Here is a 21819-nt window from a genome sequence, read left to right on the forward strand (position 1 = left end):
CCTGCTGGGGGCATAGATATTTATAATTGTTAGATCCTCTTGTTGGATACACCCTTTAAGAATAATATAGTGTCCTTCTGTATCTCTAACTACAGTTTTTAGTTTAAAATCTATTATGTCTGATACGAGAATTGCTGCCCCAGCTTTCTTTTGAGGTCTGTTGGCATGGAAAATGGTTCTCCATCCCTTCACTTTCAGTCTGGATGTATCTTTAGGTTCAAAGTGAGTCTCTTGTAGACAACATATGGATGGGTCATGTCTTTTTATCCAGTCTGCAACCCTGTGTTGTTTTATGGGAGCATTTAGGCCATTCACGTTGAGAGTGATTATTGAGAGAGAGGATTTTAATGTCATCTTGTTGCCTGTGAAGTCCTTGTTTCTATAGATTGTCTCTATAGATTTCTGTATCACTCTTGGGGTCTTTTTATAGAACCCCGTTAATATTTCTTGTAGGGCTGGCTTGGTGGTCACATATTCTTTCAGTTTCTGCCGGTCTTGGAAGCTCTTTGTCTCTTCATCCATTCTGAATGACAGCTTTGCTGGATAGAGTATCCTTGGCTGCATGTTCTTCTCATTTAGTGCTCTGAATATGTTTTGCCAGCCCTTTCTGGCTTGCCAGGTCTCTGTAGACAGGTCTGACGTTATTCCGATGTTCCTCCCTCTGTACATAAAGAATCTCTTCCCCCTTGCCGCTTTCAAGATTGTTTTCTTGGATCTAAGATTTGCGAATTGTACTGTTATGTGTCGTGGTGTTGGTCTGTTCTCATCGGTCTTGGGAGGGGTCCTCTCTGCCTCATTGGACACAAATGCTTGTTTCCTTCACCAGATTAGGGAAGTTCTCAGCTACAGTTGGTTCAAATATCTCTTCTAGACCTCTATCTTCCTCCACCCCCTCGAGGATCCCGATAATTCTGACCTTGGAACGTTTCATTGAGTCAGTAATCTTCCGTAGCATTTTTTCATGAAAATGGAGCTTTTTTTCCTCTGTTAACTCTTTCCTTCTTTTCTATCATCTCATCTTCTAACTCACTAATTCGTTCTTCTGCCTTGTTTACCCTGGCAGTCAGACGATCCAGTTTAGATTGCATTTCATTCATAGAATTCTTAATTTCTGCCAGATTCGTTCTCATTTCAGCCCTTAGAGATTCTGTATATTCATTAGTATTTTTCTTAAGCCTATACATCATCTTGATAACTATTACTCTGAAATCTATTCTGCCAACTTGGTTATATCCATATCCATTAGTTCTGTGGCAGAGGCCACAGTCTGTTTCTTTCCTTTGTTGGGGGTTCCTCCTCATTGTCATTCTGATGAGGTGTGGTTGTGGGGATGTACAGAGTCCAAATTGTTGACCAGGACCCAAGCAAGGTACACCTGTTTTATAGGGACCTTAGGGATGTGGGCTTCTTGATTTTTCAGCCTGCCTTCTGGGGGAGGGGCCTGCTGCACTGATACTCAGGCAACCCTGTTTGGGTAGAGTTGCCCCGTCCCCTGTGAGGGGGGGTGGGTGGGCACAGTGCAAACCAGTTTTTCCAGGCTTTTGTTCTCTGGCGGCTTTCCCTGGCGGCTTTCTGTGACTCTTCTGAGAGTCAGAGCAGCAGTGACCATATCCAAACCTCAGTCTCAGAACAAAGAGATCACAGTCTGCTCTTCACTAAGCTCCCCTGGCCACTCTAACTCCATCTCTGTCAGTGCTGCTAAAAACTCACAGCGTCCTGGGTTGTGCGCCCCACAGCCGCTCTCCCAGCCCTCGCTCCCAGGGCTGGCAGGTCTTTGCCCTTTGTGCTTCTAACACTGCCAGCGGCCCGGTTCCCCCGCGCGCACCCGAGCTCCCGGTTTCAGTCTGGTTTTCTGGAGGCTACTGGTCTGCGAGTCTGGCCCGCTCCCCAGCGTAGGAGGCTTCTGCCTTCCCGGCGCCCAAGCGCGGTGGCTCCCTCCCCCTTCTGTTTATCTTCCGATATCTGCCTGCAGACTCTCGACTACCTGCTTCATACCTCGAGACCCAGCGCCGGAGATGTTCTGTTTGTAGAGCTCAGATGTATCTTCTTACGTCTCAGGCTGACTTCGTGGGTGTTCAGGTTGGTCTGGTAGATATCCAGCTCGATTCAGGGGACTGGCTGAAATAGTGTCCCCTACTCCTCCACCATCGTTCCCCCCTCCCTCCCATTTAGTGTATTTTTTAAAAATATTTTATTTTATTTATTTGACACAGAGAAACAGCCAGCGAGAGAGGGAACACAAGCAGGGGGAGTGGGAGAGGAAGAAGCAGGCTCATAGCGGAGGAGCCTGATGTGGGGCTCGATCTCAGAACGCCGGGATCACGCCCTGAGCCAGAGGCAGACACTTAACGACTGCGCTACCCAGGTGCCCCTGTTTAGTGTATTTTTAATTTCAGCTACTGAGTTCATTTCTGATTACGTTTTTTTTTTTTTTTAAGATTTTATTTATTTATTTGATAGAGCACAAGCAGAGGGAGTGGGAGGGAGAGGGAGAAGCAGGCTCCTGCTGAGCAGAGAGCCCAACGTGGTGCTCGATTCCAGGACCCTGGGATCATGACCTGAGCCGAAGGCAGATGCTTAAGCAACTGAGCCACCCAGGTGCCCCTGATTATGTTTTCTGTTTCTTTGGTAAGAATCTCACTGAGGTCCTCCACTCCTTTCTCAAGTCCAGTGAGTATCTTTATGATGATTACTTTAAATTCTCTGTGGGGTATATTACTTATCTGTTTTGCTTATGACTGTTGCGTGATTTTTGTCCTGTTCTTTCATTTGGGACAAATTCCTCAGTCCTCTCTCTTGTCTAACTCTGTCTGCTTCTGTGTAATAGGAAAGTCTGCTAAGTGTCCTGCTCTTGAAAGTAGTGGCCTTATGAAAAGGCCCTGTAGTGCCCCGAAGTGCAGTGTTCCCTGTTCACCAGAACCTGGTGCTTCAGGAGTGTCTCCTGCATGTGTTGTCTGACCTTACTGTTGTGGCCGAGCCGTGTTCTGTCTTTATTCCAGTTATCTGTAAGGGCTCTCTTGCCTGTCGTGGGCACGGTTTGGTCCCTGTGATGTCAGTGCGCCAGGCGGGGGCTGCCTCAGGCTACAGTTGAGTCAGACTCCGGTGTTCGCCAGAGATGCGGTAGTTGGAGCTTCAGGGTGCTTTCCCTGCATTGTCCCCCGAGAAACTTTCTTTGGTGGGTGGTGTCGCAGTCACACCAGGTATCTGCCCTCAGCCTACTTCTGGGTCCGCTATTGGACTGGAGTGTGTGGTTATCTTCTCTCCCTGGGGCCGGAGTCACTGTGGAGTGGTGCTTGCCCCTGTTAGGGCTGCTTACACAGCATCAGGCTTGTGGTGCTACTTTGGATGGGCTCTGGCCAAGGCCACATTAGAGGGGACAGGTCTGTAGGCGAATGTGGGGGCATGTGGTGTTAGCAAGGTCTGTGCAGGTCTCCTGCGAGAGGGGAACCTGAGCTGCTTTAGAAACTGCTGCTGCGAGGCTGGAGTGGGCGCATCCACAGAACGGTGCAGGTGTGGGGTTGACAAGTTTTGCTGGGTCTGTTGGAGGAGGAGACCTGGAGCTGAGGCCTGGCTGGAGGAGCTGTGTCTGCAGAATGCGGGGGCAGGGTGTGCTGTTACTCAGGTGGAGGGGGTTGGTGCTGTGCTGGGTGCTGCAGTGGTCTAGGTATACAAGCTTGGCGGTGGGGGAGGGAAATGGAACCTGCCAGCTTTGTTTTTTGGAGAAGTCTCCCAATGATCCCTGCCCCTCCAGCACATGCTTTGAGATTCATAAATAATACTACAATCATTTTTAGGTCACTTTTATAACCCCCAAAGAAACCCTGTGCTCCCTAGCTATCATTTTATAATCTCCCATCTTGCCTACCTCCAGGCAACCACTAGTCTACTTTCTGCCTCTAGATTGCCCTGTTCTGGACTTGTCATATAAATGGAATCTAACAATATGCAATCTTTTGTTCCTGGCTTGTTTCACTTAGCACAAGATTCATCCATGTTGTTCCATGTATCAGTAGTTTACTTCTGTTTATTTCTGAATAATATATTGTGTAAATGTCATGCATCTCTTGATAGATGTTTGGATTGTTTTACGTTGTTCTTTTATTGAGTTTCAAATTTCACTTACTAGATTTTTCAATTCTAGGGTAGTAATTTGATTCCTTTTAAATATTTTCTAGTTTTAACTTTTATCTTGTTTCATGAACCTATCAATCTATGATAGTTACAATTTCTGAATTTTTTTGTTGTTGCTCTGTTTTTATGGTCTCTCATTTTTTTCCTCTAGTCTTCTTATATACTTAGTCATATTTTTATTAAGTGTCAGACATTTTGTATGAAAAATGGTAGAGGTGATTTGTGGCTCTGGATTATGCTGTCTTCCTTCAGAGAGGATTTATTTTGCTTCTGTAAGGCATTTAGGCTAGGGAACTGATCACCCTAATCCAGTCAAGCTGGGTTTGAGTTTTTGTAAGGTATGGTCTATTTCTAGTTCACCCTTAAACCTTGGGCCTTTTAGGCTTCCAATCCTGAAAGCCTAAGGTGTTTACCAGAGGAGTCCCTCCTCCTTGGTCATTTCCAAGTTTTGACCCCTCAGCTTGAGACTGCTCTGTTTCTGAGGCTTTTAGCTGACACTTTCGCTTTCAATGTCCGTAATAGCCGTAACTGTAAGAGAGACCCTGACTTTATTTTTTTTTAATTTTTCTTCTCTCCTGTATCTTCTCCCTGCAAATTTCATTTTCTTGGTAGGGCTTATCTCTTTTTTTTTTTTCTTAAAGGTTTATTTATTTATTTATTTACTTGAGAGATACAGAGAAAGAGTGGTAGGAAGGGGCAAAGGGAGAGGGAGACCAGCTGACTCCCTCCTGAGTGCAGAGCCCAACGCAGAGCTCGATCCTAGGACCCCCGAGATCATGATCTGAGCCAAAATCAAAAGCTGGACACTCGACGAACTGAGCCACCCGGGTGCCCCGGGTCTCATGTCTTAAACTATATTAAAAGAAATATTTTTAATCTAGCATTTCTGATTATTTTCAGGTAGAAGGTTTTTATAGTCTAGTTAACCAGTTGCGGAAGCAGAAGTCTACCCACAAATTTGTTAATGAATCTGTTCTCTCAAAGATCTGGTGAAGCAAGCATTCCTACACATGGCTGATTAGAATATAATTTAGTATATCTTTCTAAAAACTAGCGTGTCGGTTAATCCATGGTCTTAAACAAATTATACTGTTTCACCCGGCAATTTCAATTTTGTGAATAAATCAGAATTATAAATGTAGAAAGATTTGTATATAAGGATGTTCGGTACAACATTTAATAGAAAATTGGTTGTAAACTAACGATGCAGTGATAAGGACAATAATTGTCCATCTATAAGATAGAATAACATGTGATTCAAAATCATATTTTGAAAAGTATTTGCTGATCTGGGAAAATATAAAGGAGAGAACAATATTTTACTTTTCAAATGGCATGATTTTTAATTTTTAAAAAAGGCATGTCTTCAGAGATAAAATGCTAGAAAGATGAAAAGCAGTTTTTAATGTGCTTAACTCTGGGAAGATTAAGGTTTTTTTTTTAATTGATTTTTCCTCATGTTTATTGAGATATAATTTATAGCACTGTGTAAATTTAAGGTGTTACAGCATAATGACTCGACTTTTGTATGTTGTCAGTTGGTTACCACAGTAAATGTAGTTAATATCCATTATCTCATATAGATACAAAAAAAAATTCTTTCCTGTGATAATAACTCTTAGCATCTACTCTCTTAACTTTCAAATACACCACATAACATTTAACTGTAGTCATCAGGTACGTTACATCTGAAGGGTTTTTTTTTCTTTATATATTTTTGTGTTTTCAAAAGTTTTTTATGTTGAGTATATTCTATTTTTATAATCAAGAAAAAGAGTCGCAAAAAATAATCCTAAAGCTCATCTTTAATCTAGGTTATCTAAACTGTTTCTTTATCGCAAAGTCTTTAGCAAGCTAGAGATTCTTTACAGTTTAGAGATTTAGTTCCTGTATTTCACACTAAGAAATTAAGACAAAGACACTTGGAGGCATCCACCTAGGAGATCATTGGAGAGGTGACACTGAGCATCTTCGTGTCGTTCCAGGGAGCAGTCTGCTTCCTGGCTTAGCTGGCTTTTTAGTAGTTGGCAGCAGCTTCCAGCCCTTGCAGCTTTGGTGGCCCTCAGAGTTCTAGTGATTGATTCAGTTCTTCACCTATAGAAGTAGAATAGATTTTAAGTCTTTTTTTTTTATTATGAAAGGAATGTATTCAACCAGATTCTGTTAGTTAAAAATTTTGTTTTAAAAGCATCTGATGCCACTCAAAGGAAAAACGTAAAAGTATATATATAAGAAATAAAGGCGTCTGAGTATTAGGGAAAATCTCTTTTTGAAAGCTCTCATAAGAACCAATTTCCCCCTTGTTATTTATAGAGTAGGTCATTTGTGGAGGGATTTTATCTTCAGAGACGAAGGCTGAAGAGGACCACTTTCGTTACTTGACTGTACAGCAGCACCTCCATATGGGATGTTATTTCACATTCTTGAATTAGCTGATGCCTTAGTCCGTTTGGGCTGCTATAACAAAAGTACTATAGACCGGGGGCCTTGACAAGGAACATTTATTTCTCACTGTTCTGGAGGCTGGAAAGTATGAGACCAAGGTGCTGACAGATACGGTGTCTGGTGAGAACTCCCTTCTTGGTTCGTAGATGGCTGTCTTCTTGCTATAAGCTCAGGAGGTGGAAGGGGCAAGAGAACTGTCGGTAGTTGGTTTCATAAGGGCATTAATCCCATTTACAAAGGCTCCACCTTCGAAAGGCCTTACCTTCAGATTGGGAATTTGGGGTCTGGGGTACAAACATTCAGTCCATAGCATCTGGCTTCTGTTATCTCTCAAATGTTGATGAACTACCCCATCAGCCCTCTTTTTTTTCTCTAGCTTAGTTTCAGAAAACTGCAGAACGTATTTTGTTTATTGCTTCAGATATGGATGGTTTGGGAACTTTCCAAACTTTGTCAGTGATCATCTTGGCTAAAAATTTTCCTGATATCCCCAGGACCCTGAATTCTACCCTAATTAATGAAATGGTCTGTTTTCATATTTAAATTTGGCTTGTAAGGGTAAGGCCTTTTTGATGCAGGGGTCTGTTACTCCGAACTGTCACTCAAAAGCGTATTTAAGTTTTATTTGAAAGCTTTTTTTATGTGTATTCCCCCAAAGCACCTTAGCTGAAAATCAAATTTTAGTTTAGAGCTTTATACAGACCAATGTCTCTTTCTTGCTCCTGTATTCCAATAAAATTGTGTATTTCATTTTAACCTCAATCTGCCTGTGTTTAAAATATAAAGCTAAGGTTAAGGGCTTTCACTGCTGGCAACCCTACCTGGACATCTCAGTTTCTAGATAAAATCTTTTCTAGAGACCTTTTTATTGGCTCCACAGCTCAATCCTACCATATATGCCAGTTTATCCTATTAATCCTTAGCTGCAAAAATACCAGAATCATTTATGAACTAAAGTTTGTTTTAGCTCTTTAGTTTTTATGAGCCTTTTTCATGTTATTTCCATCAGCTTGGTTGCTGGGACTACCCTTTCTCTCTTCCCTCTTCCGCCACCTTTGTCTCTGGGTGAGGAGAGAGTCAGACTATAAGAGGCTATGGGACTGGCTACCTATTGCAGCTGGCTCTCTCCTGTTAGCTCCTTAGTATCTCTTGGTGGAAAAGGAGAGTGAGGCCTGTGAGGAAGGAGGGTGCCTCTTGGCCATTTCTGGTGAGCCTCCAGTGATGCGCCTTTGTTATCAGAGGGTCTCCTGTCTTTTCCAGGGTGGACTATCCTGGGAGGCCTTCTCTTGCTAGGTTGGCGATTGGGGATTCTGTGTTTGGGCGGCCTTCCTCTTTTGGGTTGGGGGGATGCAAGATGCCTCACCACTGTGTTGTTCCTCAGGTTCTGGGCTCTCAAATCAGCTGGCCTCCTTCTTACCACATTTTGCTCTCCTTGGTGCATCTTGCACCATTTTCAGAACTATTCTTGTGCCTAGTAGGAAGGTGTCAGGAGAATGGGTATATACCATCTTGTCTGAATTGATTATTTTTTTTAAGATTTATTTTAGAGAGCAGGGGGAGGGACAGAAGGAGAGAAACCTGAAGCAGACTCCTTGCTGAGCGTGGAACCTGACACGGGGCTCAGTCTCAGGACCCTGAGATCATGACCTGAGCCGATACAAGAGTCAGCTGTTTAACAGACTGACCGCCCAGGTGCCCCTGAACTGACTGTTTTTAGCTGTATAAAAGATTTTCTTTTATTCATACTTCTTATTTATAAAATGGCGCCCTGCACGCAGAGACCTTATGTAATTTTCATGTCCAGAAAACTCCAGGACTTGTTTTCTGCTCATATACAAAAGCAGAGATTGGGTTGAAATGCTATAGAACCCAGGAAATAATTGCTTGGACCGGTTCTTTAACTGGGACTCAGGATGCCTTAGAACTGGGTTCCAGATTTTGTACTCACACTGTGATTTAACGTCCTACTCATGAGCTGGGCAAAAATGCATAAGTTGGTTGAAATTAGGGGCTGGGAAACCAATGCCATATTTTCTGCCCTTTCATGTTAAGCAAGGGTACATACAGGTTGGTTGCTCGGTCAGGGATCTTTATTGCTTGGAAGATTTTGCCTCTCCTGGGTTTTTGCCTCCCAACACAAACTTGGCTGTGTCCACAATTTTATTTCTCAAGGCAAGGATCTCAAGTTAAGCCCAGTGGTTGTGATGTCCAGGCTTCCAGAATGTGTGGTGGCACCTGGAGAACTGATGGAACAGAACTGGTAGCATGAGGCATCTCCTGGGAAAGAACTTAAGCCACAGCCACTGTTGGAGTTCACGTATAGGCGTGTATTTTTCTTGACTCTTCGCTTTTCTTCACACTCCATATCTAACTCGTCCACAAATCTTGTCAATACCACCTTCTAATAAATCCAAAATCTGGCAGCTTCTCAGTGTCTCCATCGCTATCTCCCCAGCAAACCCCCCTCACCTCTCAGTTTACTGGTCCACTAACTGCTCACCTGTCCCCACTGGCTCCTCTGCCACAGAAATGCAAGTCAGATAGATGGTGACTCCTCTGTTTAAATCCCTCCAACGTTTTCCATCTGATTCAGGGCAAAATTCAAAGTTCTTCAGTGGTCTGTAGGGCCCTCCGTGATCTAGCCCCGGATACTTTACTGACCTCATTTCCTTTTCCTTTGATCCCTGCTCATTCCTCTCCAGCAATGTCAGTCCTTAGGTTTACCAAGCACCCTCCCACCTCAGCACCTGCACACCTAGAATCCCGTCTGCCTGCAGCGCTCTTCCCCCACATATCTGGGTGGCTCACTCTGTAACTGCTCAGAAGGCTCCCCTGTCAGGTCATTGCTGACCCCTGTGCATAAAATGCTTTCTCCACTCCGGGGTTGCTCTCAATCCTACTCCTCTATTTTTCTTCATAGCACTTGGCATCACTTGACGTAGATATGTATTTCTCTCTTTATTCCTTATGAAAAGGTAAGCTCTGTGAGATATAGGACTCTGATGCATTTCTTCTGTATTGCCAGAGCCTAGAACAGAGGTTGGCAGGTGATAGACACTCAGTGTTTAATGAATAAATGAATGAGTGAATGAATAGAAATGACCTGTACATCTCTTCCACGTGGAATTGGGAAGCCTCCTACAAGAACTTGGTACAAAGAAATAAGACCTGCAGAGTTTGGGGCGCCTGGGTGGCCCAGTTGGATAAGCGTCTGCCTTTGGCTCAGGTCATGATCCCAGGGTCCTGGGATCAAGCCCTGAGCAGAGCTCCCTGTTCAGCGGGGAGTCTGTTTCTCCTTCTCCCTCTGTCCCTTCCCCCGTTCGTGCTCTCTGTCTCTCTTTCAAGTAAATAAATAAATAAAATCTTAACAAAAACAAACAAAAAATAAACAAAACTGCAGTTTTAACCAGTAGTTGAGAAAGGTAATTCTGAAGACTGAGTAATGACTGTCTTTAAACCCGATACCCATTGGATATATGTCTGATCCTTGGAAATCAGAAAGAGCCATTTCCCTGAACTGAAAATTATGGGTGCTGGAGAACACTGCTGTGGGGCCACTGAATAGAGAGAACTGTTTCTTCCCTTTTGCCATGTACTAGTTTCATATTTCTTTGTAATATACTACTAAAACTTAGCACCCTAAAACGACACTTACTTATAATCTCAGAGTCCTGTAGGTCAGATGTCCAGGCAGGCATGGCTGGGTTCTATGCTTAGGGTCTCATTAGGCTGAAGTCAAGGTGTCTGCCAGTCTGGGCTCTCACCTGGAGGCTCTGAGGAAGAATCTGTTTCCAAGTTCATTCAGGTTGTTGACAGAATTCAGTTCATTGTGGTTGAAGGTCTGAGGTCCTTGTTACCTATCTGGCTGTTAGTGAAGGGCCACTTTTAGTTTCTAGAGGGCGCCTGCATTTCTCCCCCTGTTGCCCCTCCATCTTCAAGCCAGTAATAGTATATCAAATCCTTCTTGTGCTTCATCTCTCTCTGACTTCTCCCTGTGCCATGAGCTAGAGAAAACTGCTTTTAAAGGCGTTCAGTAGGTTAAATTAGGCCCACCTGGATAATCTTTGCCATATAAGGTAATAGTCACAGGAGTGACACTCATCATGTCTGCGCATTCCACACATACCCGGAAGGGACGCAAAGGTGATGGTCATGATGGGTCATTCTTAAAATTCTATCTAATATGCTCATTTCACTGCACATCTCAGCATAGCTAAGTACTGAGAAGTGTTACCTGACAGAGGAGCAATGGTACCCGCGGCACTTCAGAGACAAATAGTGGGACTGGTGGGGACCGTTTAGCCTTGACAGATTCTGGAGGAAATGGGATACCTCTGGGCAGTATCCCTTAAGCCTGGCAGACCAGTGACACTAACAGGAACAGACCTACCCTGTAGGGACCTATGGAAAGACTTGAGATGTGAAGAATTTCCAAAGGGCAGGTGATCCTGCAGCAGCAGAGGGGGCCACAAACTAACCAAATATGGGTTATTACTGTTTGGGTGACTATGTTTATGTGCACAGGATAGCGAAGATTGGGAAAATTTGCCCCAGGTCAGAGCAGATGGTAGTAACTTAATCTGATGAGGTCTTAAAGATCTAATGTATGACCTTCTATGGCTTCCTTTTAATTTCAAGATCATAACCTGGTAAGTAGCTGAGCCAGAATTCAGCTGTAGGCTGTCAAGCTCAAAAGCCAGTGAATTCTCTTAAGCACTCTGCCAGGGGTGGGAAATGTCCTTTCTACTCCATGTCCTGTCATTGGCTGACCGCGCAGACCTGCCTGCTGAGACCTGCGGTCTCAGAATCATCAAGGGTCTGCTCCCACTCACCACTGCCAATTAAACAGAATTGAACTCCAGGTCAAAACTCCTCTCCCATCTCTGGACTACACTGTACCTGAAATTCCAGCAATCTCAGAAACAGAAAGATTTCTGCCTATTTCTTATACTGGCTGCAAAATTGCATATTGAAAATGTTAGAGGAATACCTCGTCTCCCTCTATTGTGTGCCATTAGCTGAATCTGACTAGAGAAAGGAAAGTGAAAAGAATTGAAGTACTTTTTTTTTTTTCCCCCTAAGGGCTATTACTCAAACTTATTTGAATTGTGGGATTCTCCTCTCCTAGCACTCCTCTTTTCTAATGAATGGGAAAGGAACTAAAATGATTAAATGGCAGGAGTATAGACCCAAAAAGGATATAATAAAGCCATTTGTGCTATTTAACCTTCTTAGAAGGAATGGACGATGTTAACATCAAGAGGTTGTGCTCTGTTCCCACAGAGAAGCAGGGCAGCCTTGGGAGAGCGGTCAGGAAGCTCAAGCTAATGGAAGATACTGGGAGCTGTGTTATCTGTTGCCAAGAGAAGCAGAGGGGTCTCTTGGGAGGTGCAGCAGCTCTATTTGGAGCTGGGAAGTAGAGAGGGCTACCGGAGCCTTGTGTCATTCTGTGGTTTGGAACTCGAGAGTTAACTTCTTTATATTGGCATCTCTAGAATGGATCTACACATTGCAGCCAGCTCACACACTAGAGATGGAGTATTTCTTTCCAGTATTTCTAGATTCAGACAATTGAGACAAAGAGAAAAACCATGACTCAGTCTAAAAGACAGTAAACAGAGGTTACCCTTAACTTGGCCTTCCAGAGCCCAATGATTTATAATCTCTTCATCTTCCCCCGTACTTCTCATGATCGGGGTGGGAGCCAGCTGGCTACAAGGCTTTCTGCATGGCTGTTCTCTCTTCCTGGTCTGCTGTCTCCTCTTTGTCCGACTATCTCCTCTTCCGTTAGCCTCTCTTGGATACCCCAGTTACATGCCTGCCTAGAGCCCTATACTTGGGCTCAGTTACCCTTGTGGTTACTATGTAATACCACGTACTAAATCATGGGTTATTTGTGCCATTCTTTGTATAATGGGACCGTAAGTTCTTGGAGGGCAGGGTTTACCTCTTTCTCTGTCACTGCGGTATCTGCAGAGTCTGACTCAGTCTTTAATACTCAGGATGGGACTTAGTAAATATGTGTTGAATAAATGCTGGAAAGAACCAAAAAATGAGGACATGACCTTTGGGGCACTAGCTGTGATGAAAACATGCAGCAGGTGGGTTTTATTTGTAGCACACCTCCCTTTCTCTGTCTCCCTCTTCCTGATGAACATCTATGAATTCTGGGCTCATGCGCACAGGACTTAGATCTCAGTTGGCTGTCAGGTATTTCTTCCTCAGTTTAGGAACTGCACTAACAATGACCAGGGCTATTTTAAGGTGTTGTTGGAGAATCTTAAAAAACGTTTCTAAGTTCCAGCTGCTTGGAAGATTCTAAATTGGTAATTGAGGTGCTGATCTAGGAAATGTCATGTGCTATAAGGAGATTCTCCTCAGACTGCTAAAGGAATCTCCCAAATCAGGCCACATGGCAGATGGGGGTAGGTGAGAGAGAATTTTTTTTGTGGTGGTGTTAGTGGAGGGGGTTGGATCAGATCAACTGTTTTTGTTTTTAATAGAAAACTGTGATACTTAAAAATTCCTGACAGGACATCTGGCATTTTAATGAAGTCTCCAGCAACCATACATCTCAGTAATATGTGCCTTACAGGCAAGGGTTCTGTTGGTCGGTTGATTGGTGGGTAGGTGGTTGGTTGGTTGGATTTCTTCTGGTCAAATCCTCAACTTTTAAGTTGCCTAACAAAGTTATGAGACGAAATTTCATTACCTTGCCTGAAATGGATCTTTCTGATCAGAATTAATCATGTGTGGCTTGGTGCTCTCAGAGCAGTTGGTAGACCTTTTCTTTTATTCTGTGTTCTCCCCAGCTTGCAGTAGGCCACTTGGGACAAGAAGCTGGTCACCCAGATTTGTTTCCGAGCCTCAACCACAAAGCTTCACAAGTCAGTCCTTAAGACAGGTCTGTTGATTTAAACTGAATTGAGTGTTTTAACGTAGTTACCTGGCCTGGTTTCCCCATCACTACCAAGTCTTGACTGGCCATGGAGAAATAGGTGTAAAGCATCTGGCCCCCTTTCTCTCTCTCTCTCTATTTTTGTCTCACTCTTTCTTGGGAGTATCCCTTCATCTTCCTTTTCTTTCTCTGCCTCTCCTTGTCCCTTCTTTTCTCATCCTTCCCTCTCCGTTTCATTCTCTGTTGCTAAGCTTCTGTTTCTCTCTGCACGACGCTCTTAAACCTCTTTGTCTCTTTCTCTGCTTCCTCCCTTCTGTCTGCCATGTAAAGGTTTGTAGGTTGTTAACTGCGCAGGACACCTTGCCAAGAGGAGAAATGAAGGTGGAAATGCGTCATGTACTCTGCTTGCTGGGGCATAAGGGCTGGCATTGGGCTTTGTGAGCCCAGAGGAGGCATCTTATTCTAATTTACACAAACGCATTTTTGGGGGGCTAACAGCAGCTCTTTCTTCCCTTAGAATATTCCCAGGGGAAAGCAGTCATTTTGTATTTTTCTTTTGACCCAGGCTTCCTCTGAATCTCAATACGAACCTATGTTGCCCTCCTTCTCCTGCCTGCTGACCAAACCTGGGCAGGTTGGAATTGCGTTTGCATCACAAACATACCACGAAAAAGTGTTCCTGCATTATTTTAGTGCTTTCATCTTTTTTTCTGCTGATCCTTTATTTTTGTTGGGATGCAAGTTGAAGAACTAACCTTTTAATCATTTGCTTTAGATGTTTAATTCTCATTTTCTCTTCTCAGTTGTCTGTACAGCTAAACCCTTTTATGCTCATGTTGGTTCATTGGCAGTGGTGGTGTTTCTTTAACAGCGGAGTTTGTCCCGTAATCTCTGATCACAGACATGACGATGGAACACCTTTGATTCTGCAAGCTGCCAAACAATCAAAAAACCATGGACCTAGTTCAAATTCTAGGAATGCTCTTGAGATTGAGGTCCATTTCTAATTTTCCTTTATATCTGTAGTGCCTGGCACATCGCTTGGCACATAATAGGCATTCAAGACTCCTGAATGCCTGAATAAAGAAGTGCATATATGAATCCTCCTCTAACCGCAGGCCACCTAGGAGGTTCACCCTGGCACTCAACATAGCTATTATAAATCCCCACCAAGGTGGGTACATTGACCCTCACATTCAGTTAACCCGGGCTACAGTGAGACAATACCTGTGGTGAGATGCAAGCAACAGGAGCATCCTCAGGTTAAGTCAGTTAAGAAATAGAAAGTACATAGGGAAAGGCAGGGAGACTGGAAACCAGCTCATTAACTGTGGAGACGGGCCTTGTGCCAGGTCACTCTGGAGAGATTGTTCCATGATCTGTTTCATCACTGTGGTGACAGCAAGTTTGGCCTGCCTCTGCTGTCCCACTGACTAACCTCTTGCTGTCCTCCAACTTCACAGCTTCTGCTTGGTGCCTTGTCTTGGGGTATCTCTCAGCTTCGGGAGTCCTTCCTTTCTGATGGCTCTCTCAGTAGATCCCACTGTCCAGCTTTTCAAGAAGGGCTCTAACTGGATTGGCTGGCCACATCCAGCAGAGGCCCCAGCACAGTGTGCAGAGAGCTTGTACTAGGTCACATCCCCTGATACACAGGGCCCCGTATGTAGCGAGCCCCTCAGAGGGGGACTGTGGGGGGCAGGTATTCAGGGTTTCCCAGAAGTGCTCAGAATACATGGCCTACATGCCTCACTAGGACTGGTGTTGTCTTTTGAGTGTCAAACCAGAATGTTTTCTAAGGTTACAGCCATAAACCATTCAACACTGACCAATTTAGTGCCGCTTATCCCAGGAATACTTTTATGGTACTATATACAAATCCAGTATGGTCCTGAACCTTGTGTGTAGTCCATAAAAGGACAGTGGAACAGGTCAGTTAGTAGAGGGAACATCGTGGATGCTCTCAGCCAGTTGGCACTTGGAGGACCTAGCTTCCTTGGTTTATAGTCACTTTCACTGGGATGTGATTTTTCTTTATGTCACTGACAGTGCCTGACAGAACGTGCTAGAGGTACCTCAAAAGTGCCAAAGGGGAGAGTACCATACTGGGGTGTTTTACTGAAATCTGAGCCTCCTTCAAGAAAATAGCTCAGGAAACAGAATGGGGCCATTTGGGTTTGGCAGAAATCCTTTGATGTGATGAAAGAAGGACGTCATAAAACTACTGAAGCCTGGGAGGACTAACTAAAGAATATGTGGAATTGGAAGAAATGGTGGTTGGAAGACTTGTCAAACCTTGGGAGATTTGATGAGAACAGTCACCATCTCTGTAAGCATTATGCTGTAATGACTGTGTACATCACGGTTTCAGTTGGTGCTTCCATTTGGGGGAATGCATTATCTCAACCCCTGCCCCATGCTATTTCCCAAGAAATGAACACAAGACAATAACCAGGAGAAGAGCCCTGATCTCTCTCCCATCCTCACACAACTGGCACTCACTGGCATTTTCTCTGCCAATGTGAGGAATACATGGGGCTGCATCTGTTCTCTTGTTCCACAGTGAGTGTCGCCATGAGTCCAAATACTGTTTCCCTTTTGGAGACTTGGCAGCTTGCCCAAGCCTCCTGCCTGGGATTGGGTAGGGGGATTATGGAGAGGCTGCCCAGGTCATTGTCCTTGTCCCCCTTGATCTCTCCTTTTAAGTGGCAGACTCAGTCACTGGCGCCATCAATCTAGCACATTTCATAAACAATAAATTCATTTTAAAAACCTGCCACTGAGCAGCCATCTGTCTCCATTTTTGTCAATCTGCTATTATAACAATGCTACTGTACTGTGAGGTTGTCTTTCACTAAAGACTCGTTGATCTGAAGGCGAACATGTTAAACAAGGAGACAAGAGCTATGGGCCAACTGACAGCATTTCCACCCACTAGCCTTTCATCACTGGAGCCTGGAATTTAAATCCTGCTTTTGACCTAAGGTGGTGATATTGATGGTTTCTATATTTTGCTGTGCTTGATTTATATTCTTTAAGATTATAAAGTGTTCCAGCAACCTGATTTATTACTTATCAGGTAGGAAGAGGGCAGACAAATGTTATAACTGGTTGAATATTGGTGGCGGATAAACTGAGGCATAGAGTAGTTAAGTGCCCAAAGTCAGACAACAAAGGAAGAGAAATGGGATTATATTTTGGAATTGTGATCTCTCTCTTGAACAACTGAGTCATCTCCTTTTGTTTTTTTTTTTTCTTGTACCACTTAAGCATTTCACAAAACCACTACACATGGACATTTTGCTCTCCAGAGGCCAGTCTGAACATAGCAAAGAGAATTGGAACTAGCTCTGAGCTGAGTTGTAAGAAGAAGCTGACACTGGATCCCAAGCCAGTTTTTAATACGTAACATCCTACAATGTATTTTTGCAGCACTCAGAACCTCTCTCCACTAATCATTTTTATTAGGGAGAAAACTTATTAAACAAAACCAAAAAAACCTCAACAACATAAAATTTCTGAAACTAAGCCAGGGATGCAGACAGCACTAGAAGGGATTGTAGGCAATGGAAATCCCTCTTGCAAAGGAAGCTTGTTAACTTGTGCTCAGCCCCCACATGCCTGTCCCTAGAAGGAACATTTGCAAGAGCTCAGCATGTATTTTCACGTGGTTACCATTAGTGAACACCCTTAAAAGCCATTTGGGATCATAGAAGAGTTTTAGGTGGGAAGAAGGTTTTCAGAGCTCTTTAAAACCATATTATTCCATGACTGTGCCACACCTTACCTGTTAACATGGAGAACAAGTGAGATCTAATTTGCAAGCATGGATTTCAAGGAAGGAAGCCACACTGTTTTCTCATTCCTCCAGCATCATGGGCTGTCACTACCCGGGGGCATCATTCCCCTCTGCCTTCCTTTTCTGAATGTGCTTGGCTTTCAACACATTCCTTCTAGTCTTGGTGCTAATCCTCTGTGCCTTTCCCGCTACTTTGTCCTTGTTTTGGATGCATTGAGCACAGCGCCTCCTTCCCGCTAGAATTGAAAGGGCCAACTTCCCTTTAAGCCTTCGGTGGAGAACAACACTCCTGCCTTATTCTTGTTTCATGGGGTGATGATGGTTAATTTCAAGTGTCTACTTGAATAGGTTGTTGTGCCCTGTCTAGCTTAGCACACTAGAGTTTGGTGAGACGCTAGTGCGGGTATCACTATGAAGGTATTATTTAGATGTATTAATGTTTAAATCGGATTTTCAGTAAAAACAGATTTTCTCCATCCAGTCTGAAGGCCGCAAGGGCAAAGATAGGCTTCCCAAAGAAAAAGATATTTGCGTCAAGACTCCAACATAGAATTATGCCTGAGTTTCCAGCCTGCTGGCCTGCCTTGCAGTTTTCAGTGGCAAGACTGCAAGCAACATCATCCTGAATTTCCAGCCCATTGACATGCCCTACAAATTTTGAATTTGCTAGCGTCCATAATTGCATGGACCATAACTTAAACTAAATCTGCTTCTCTCTTCCTCTTTTTCTCTATTTCCATATATGTATCTCCTATCTATTGGTTCTGTTACTCTGGACAACTCTGCACCACTATACTTGGTTAATACCAAACTCTCATTTTTTTCCGTCCAAAGGCCCAATAGGTAATTAAAGCATTCTGAACTTGTCCAGTCCTGCTTCATAGTAGCTGTGTGACCTTGGTCAAGTCACAAACATCTCTGTGCATCCGTTTACTCAACCTTTAAATAGGAATAAAGAGCTTTTCTGCATTACCCCCAGAGACAGGTCCATACACTGTTGTTCTGAGTGTTTGTCACGACTTAAAGGGAAACTTCCATAATATCTGGAGCCCTTGATGACCTACAAGGGAAGGAGGGGATCTCCTTAAGTTTCTTGCAGCAGGAATACACTTAGATGGCACCTACCTTGACTTCCAAATGGATCGGTACATCTACGAAAAGAAAATGGCATTTACAGCATAAATCTGAGGACAGCCTGGGAGAAGCTCTGCTGGCAGCTCGTGCCATTGTTGTCATTTAAAAACCCGGTGATGTCATGTCACATCCTCCAAGACTACTGGCCAGCAGGCTGTGCTGAAGGTTGCTGCTGCCCCTGGAGCCACTCTGGCTGCTGGCTGCTTCCTTCCTGGAACCTTCCATTACCAGATCCAGGCAGCCTTCCAGAGCCGAGACTTCTGGCGGCTCCTGCTCCCAGTACTCGCCACCAACCTCTCCAGAGGCATTTCATGTTAACCTGCCTACCACTGCTTTGTGTGACAGACTCTCTTCCACCGATGTGGCTGTCGCCAAGTTGTGCAGCCACATGGAGCTAACTCGGTGGGTCTGACGAGGCAGGCGCTGGCTGGGAACTCTTGCGCATGTGCAGTCCTGGCTCCCTTGAGCTCTCACGGGAAGTCACACCAGATTTCTACTTCCGCAGAGATCCTGAGGAGACGGACAAGGAAGAGCAGGCCGCTGCTGGGAAGGGTGTGAGCAAGGACCAATTTCAGGCCAGCTGCACAGCCCCAGCGCCAGAGTTCGCTGTTACTCAGCCAGAGGTGGTGGTGGGGTCTGAAGGCTCACGGTGCCCTCTGGCCCTGTCTGGAGGTTGGTGCCCTGCTGAGGCCTGGCCTGCAGCTCCCACTGCTCAGACCTGAGCGTGGGGAGGACTACTAACCAGTCTGAAGCTCTTCTTCCACCGACTCTAAACAGGAAGTGGAAATAAGGTTGATGGAAAATAAGTAGCTTCTGAAAGATGCTAATTAAAAGTAATAAAGAGAGTATTTGCTGTTAAGTTATTGTAAGGAATAAATGAGGGTATACTTGCCATGTGGCAAGCATTGTGTGGTTTTTAGACGAATACCACCGTCTGTTGGTTTGGTGTGTAGGCATACAATCATGTCTGTGTGTATACTGTTGTGGGAGGAGAGGTGGGGGGAAATGGAATGCCCTTCATGGTGTTCCCAATTCTTTCTATTTTTCCTGAAGGAACGCATTTGTGTGGTGGTGAAGGAAAGAGCATGAGCATTTGGAGGTAGATAAACCCACCTTCACATCCTGGCTCTCCCATCTGCTAGCTTTATGATTTAAAACAAATGGTACACCTTTTTGAGACTCCAGACTTAAGACTCTTAGTTTGACCCTCCACTCAGTAGAAGTGGAGGTCTTGAAGTGGGCTCTGCTGAGTCCGTAGAGAATTCACCCTGAAGGAGGAGGAACTGGAGGATGCATGTTTTGATACATCTCCTTGGCTCACCATCCTGGGAAGCAAGACTTTTGAATGTGATGCCGTGATATGCCATGGGAGTCTTCCCCAGTTTTGACATTAAATGTGTCCCAAATTGCTCAAGATTGGTTGTCATTAAAACCTGGAGAATGAACTCACTATAGGAAGCCTGATAAAGAGCTCAAAAACCTGGTGTGTAGAGTGGCAAAAGATATTAGGGGGTGGAGGACAAGTGCAAAAGATACAGAAGAGCTGCCAGATTAGGGTCTTTGTGAACAATTGTGGGAAGTTGCAACTGCACACGAGGGTTTGGAGGGAAGCTCAGGGTGTTACTTTGTAGTGGTATCCCTTTTTCACACACACAAAAATTAGGATTCTCTTCCCCCTCATACTTTAGAGCAGTGGTTCTTATCCAGTAGAGATTTGTCCCCCCAGGGGACATTTGGCAATGTCTGGAGTCATTTTTTATTTTCACATCAGGGGTGGGGGTTGCCTTTATAATCCAGTGGGCATCTAGAGCTGCTAAACATCCTACAATGGACAGGATCCCCTCACAACAAACTCCCCAGCTCACAATGTCAATAGTGCCCAGGTGGAGAAATCCTGCTCTGGAGGCCCGCCCTCCCTAAGGGAAGGAGAAGCAACCTTCGTATAAACTGTTAGACTGGTGGCAATAAAAGGATAGTAATCCTACTGCTTTTTCAGGAGAACAGGAGACTCAAATGTATTTTGAGATTTCCTGCAAGACAAAATATTTCACTGAAGGCCTCGTGTGGTGCTGCGGGTGCTGCTGTACAAAACCAGACATTAAATCACAGAGTTGGAAATAATTTTGAGACCTGTTCACCTCATTGCCTCAGCACATTGGTGAGGTAAAGCCAAGATGGATTCCATAACAGTAAAATAGCTTCCGTGACAAAGTGACCTTGTTTCTGCCGTTCTGTTGGTACCTTCTGTGTGGTCTCCTGTTGCTCCAAATTCTTTCTCCCCGGTTAGAGGGCAGGCTCAGCGCATCCAAGAGCTCTGGATTCTCCCTTTGTTGGGCCTCCTGCCATTCCTAACAAAGGGCAAGCCCTCAGGAAAGACATGTTTAATAAAGGAAAGTCACCGCCTGGCTTAATGTAGTCCAACAGGCTGACAACCTGAAAAAAAAAATTAGGACAGGAAGAAGAAAACCATCCTCAATGATGAATGTTCTAAAATTAGTGCCTGCAGTACAGGTATTGTGTCTCTTCAGAATATTAATATGCCCTCAGTGGAATACATCATCGAGATTTCACTGGAAAATTAGAAAGGGCAAGGGAAGAGTTTCAGGCTGGAAGGATATTTTGAATATTGTAAGTGATTGAAATAAACAAATTAAAAAATGAATTTGTTATGTTCAGGACCGGATTAATGATAAGGCAGTAAGTTTTAGGTCATCTTTATGGTGGCAGATGGGAAAGCCTCAGAGGATTCTTGTGTTCCAGAGAACTATTCATCAAAATATTTTCCAGATTCTTTGGGGTACAAGGGAGCAAAAAAAAAAAAAAAAATATTTCCAGTATACTCTGTTAAGAAGGTTATGACCTGCTCAAGATCACTTAGTGGCAAAGCCAGCACATAAACAAATTTTTTCAGGTCTTAGACTATCATGTGCTGCTTCACCTGCCATTTGTCAAGGTGTCTGACATTCCGCCATTGACAGGTAGGGAGATAAAAAGATGACGGGTGTTCAGAAGCAGGCAGACACGGATATGCATCCCAGCTTTGCTGCTCCGCTCTCTTTCCGTGGGGCTTGCTTAGCTTTTCGGATTTTGATTTTCTTATCTAGGAATAGAGAAAATAATTACCATGAGCAGTTTATTTATCTCTGCCGTGAAAGCTTCTGGGTCTCCTAAATCTCTCTGTTGTAATGCAGTTATTACAAGGAGTTTTCATAATTTAGACTAGTGCTTCTCAGACTGATTCAGGGAATAGTTGTTGTGTAAGCTGTGTTTGAGAGTGTTCTGTGATTAATGTGTTTCATGACTAAATTAGTGTGGTAGAGAACAGTTAAACCAGGGTAAACAGACATAAGAATTCTCAGAGTCTTTAATAACTTAATGAGGACTATGACTTACCTAGAGGATATAATCAGCATTT

The 21819-nt window shown here is 44.0% G+C and overlaps 1 pseudogene; it reads left to right on the forward strand.

Annotated features, from left to right (window-relative positions):
- LOC113251094 (40S ribosomal protein SA-like) overlaps positions 1–19150 on the forward strand; it is a 32919-nt pseudogene extending 13769 nt beyond the window's left edge.
- Positions 19151–21819: the final 2669 nt, after the last annotated feature.

This window comes from Ursus arctos, unplaced genomic scaffold (genome assembly GCF_023065955.2).
Source record: "Ursus arctos isolate Adak ecotype North America unplaced genomic scaffold, UrsArc2.0 scaffold_10, whole genome shotgun sequence".
Lineage (NCBI taxonomy): Eukaryota > Metazoa > Chordata > Mammalia > Carnivora > Ursidae > Ursus > Ursus arctos.